The following is a 3,687-nucleotide window of genomic DNA, read 5'->3' as shown; positions in this document are numbered from 1 at the left end:
CGACCGACCGACCAGCCGCCACCGACCGACCGACCGACCGACCAACCAGCGCCACCAACCGACCGACCGACCGCCACCAGCCAGCCAGCCAACCGACCGACCGACCGACCGACCAGCCAGCCAGCCAACCGAGCGACCGACCGACCGTGACCGACCAACCAGCCAACCAGCCAGCCACCGACCGACCGACCGACCAACCAGCCAGCCAGCCAACCGAGCGACCGACCGACCGACCAACCAGCCAGCCAGCCAGCCAACCGACCGACCGACCGACCGACCAGCCAGCCAGCCAACCGACCGACCGACCGACCAACCAGTCAGCCAGCCAACCGACCGACCGACCAACCAGCCAGCCAGCCAGCAACCCGACGACCGACCAACCAGCCAGCCAGCCAGCCAGCCAATCTTTCCAGTTTTACAAATGAATTCTATAGCAAACTCACTCTTACTGGTGGTTCCTGGGTGGATTAATTGTAACCTAGCAACCGTGGATCTTTCATGGATCTTGCAGTCGATTCAGACTTTGTTTATTTTTACATCTTTTGTTTATATTTCTTTTGTTGTTGTTGTTGTTGTTGTTAGACAAACAATGGAATTATTTTCCTCTTGACTTTAACAACGTACTTGGAGTAAATACACTTACGCACACTTTATACGTACATACATATATACCTACACAACACACACACACACACACACACACACACATATATATATATATATACATATATATATTTGTGTGTGTGTATATATATATATAAGTCTATATATACATATATATGTATATATGCATTTATATACATATTTTGTATGTATGGTGTATATATTATACACACACACACACACACACATATATATTATATATATATATATATGTATGTATATATGCATTTATATACATATGTTTGTATGTATGTGTATATATATACACACCACACACACACACACACATATATATATATATATATATATATATAGAAGATGTATGTATATATGCATTTATATACATATATTTTGTATTATATGTAAATATGTATATGCATACATGCCAATATATATATATATATATATTACACATATATATATTACACACATATATATATATTACACATGTGTGTGTGTGTTTTGTGTTTGCATGTGTGAGAGTTTCAATGTTGCTTTATATTAGAGCGTAACGAAATTATGCTTTCCCTATACTCCAACCGAAACCTACACTTTAACGTTAGACGTTTCTGGAATGGAGTAGTTAAAACCAATATTAATATAACCAGTCCGTCATATGGTACGATTACAATATGTTTTGAAAATGTAATATCTATACATGTCATAGCTAATGGCTTAATATGTTGGACTCAAAAGGCGGCGAGCTGGCAGAAACGTTAGCACGCCGGGCGAAATGCTTAGCGGTATTTCGTCTGCCGTTACGTTCTGAGTTCAAATTCGGCCGAGGTCGACTTTGCCTTTCATCCTTTCGGGGTCGATTAAATAAGTACCAGTTACGCACTGGGATCGATGTAATCGACTTAATCTGTTTGTTTGTCCTTGTTTGTCCCCTCTGTGTTTAGCCCCTTGTGGGCAATAAAGAAATAAGTATCATGTTTATAGGATGATACCGGAAAATTAAACGAAGGAAAAATAAAGACCGTTATTTTATTTAATCGAAGCAGGCACAGAATAATACAGTTCTGAAGCAGAGTATCTTTAATCTTTATTAATCTACTTAAAAAGGAAAAGAACAAAACTATTTCTAAACACGGTAAGAAAATTAACCAACTTCAAAAACAGGGTCTGTTTGCTCAATACAGAGTACAGTATACTGCATGGTACGGCACACTATTTCCGGATTTCTGGAAATTCCGGATTTCTGGAAATTCTGAATTTCTCGAAACTAGATAAGGGGTCCTGTTCTGTATTAACAAATAACGAAAAGAAAGTAATTAGACGGGAAAGGGAGGCCAGATCCTGTAGAAACTAAGGATTGTTGTTATTTAGCCCCGGGTCGGGACTAAACGAGCAGATCCATAATCAAATCAAATGCATTCTAAATGTGACCCTCTATCCTTTTATGTGGTTATTATCTAATGAAGTCATACTTTTGTTAAACCCTTTTGAGCTTATCTATGATCAAATGGAAGGTCTTCCTTACGCGACCATCTCGTCTTTTTAGGGATTATTTTAGGCTATATTACCTAGTGTAATCATTTCTCATTTTTTAACCCCTTTATTACCATACTGAAGGCGCTTGACTCAGTGGTTAGAGCGTAGGGCTTACGATCGTGAGGTTGTGAGTTCGATTCCCGGTCCGGGCTGCATATTGTGTTTTTGAGCAAGACACTTTATTTCACGTTGCTCCAGTTCACTCAACTGTAGAAATGAGTTGCGACATCACTGGTGCCAAGCAGTATCGGCCTTTGCCTTTCCCTTGGATAACATCAGTGGCGCGGAGAGGGTAGGTCGATATGCATGGGCGACTGCTGGTCTTCCACAAACAACCTTACCCGGACTTGTACTTCGGAGGGTAACTTTCTAGGAGCAATCTCATGGTCATTCATAACCGAAGGGGGTCTTCACCTCATTACCATTCTCCTGTTTAGAAATTTTTGAATATTTCTAACGCAGGAGAATAGTTGTGAAAACAGATTTAATTTCGGAAATAATGAAGAATAAAGTAAATATTATTTCATAGGGTGCATACAGAACAGAGAGAACTTTAACAATGGGTGTCCAATCAGAACAATTCTCCCTATCAAGCCAGCTTGGTAGTGTTGCTTGTTAAGTTGGTGGTGGCCCGAACATGCAGCAGTTTGTATTGGGTTACAACTTTCTCTCACTCTTTCTTCCTGTTTTTTGTCCCCGACTCCCTACGCAACCGCCGAGCCCTGGATGCGCATTCATCCATCCGTCGATGCTCTCGATGTCGGGGGTTGACCTGCCTTTCGGCGATGCTTCGGTATATGTACACACGTGACTTTGTTTACATTTCTGAAGATTTTTTGTCAGGGAACAGGTCGCGGTCTTAAAGCGACGAAGATATTTTGACAAATTAAACTTAAATGTTGAAGTGAATCGAACGGCTTTTGTATGTTTCTTAAATGGCTTACAAACACCTTCCACGCTGCAATTGTTTTCGTTTGCAGCACACGATCTCAGATCAAATCACTTGCTATGCAAGTACATGTTCTCTCCGTCTTTTTATCACTATTTTTTTGTTTGTTTTGGTGCCCGGGTCAGCCCCTCAGACGCTTTCGGAAATTCCCGATGTGAATTTTCCGAGTACTCTCCCCCACTCCCCTTTCGCGTGCGCGCATTTTTTTTTTTTTCATATTCGTTCAGAGGAAGTTGTTTTACACCTATTACACACATTTTTTTTTTGTTTCTTTGAATGGTGTAACGCTTTAGCTTAACCAGTACATCTCTGTAAGAAACCCTTTTCTCCCACCCCTAACCCTAACACTAACCCTAACACTAACCCTAACCCTACCCCCCCCTCCCCATATATATAAAAAAAACACTTTTTTGAAATGTATCCGGTACTTCTGGTACTAACACCGGTACATATATCGAAGGTTCGCCCTGCTTTCTCTTCTGCGGGGTCTTACGAATAGCAAAGGACCATGTTTCGGACTTCTCCCTCTAATGGGACGAAGACCGCTTCGCTCAACCAATAACAGCAGCAAATGCGTCTAC

This window comes from Octopus sinensis, linkage group LG23, assembly GCF_006345805.1.
Source record: "Octopus sinensis linkage group LG23, ASM634580v1, whole genome shotgun sequence".
NCBI classification, from domain to species: Eukaryota; Metazoa; Mollusca; class Cephalopoda; order Octopoda; family Octopodidae; genus Octopus; species Octopus sinensis.
Note: the sequence above shows the minus strand (reverse complement) of the source record.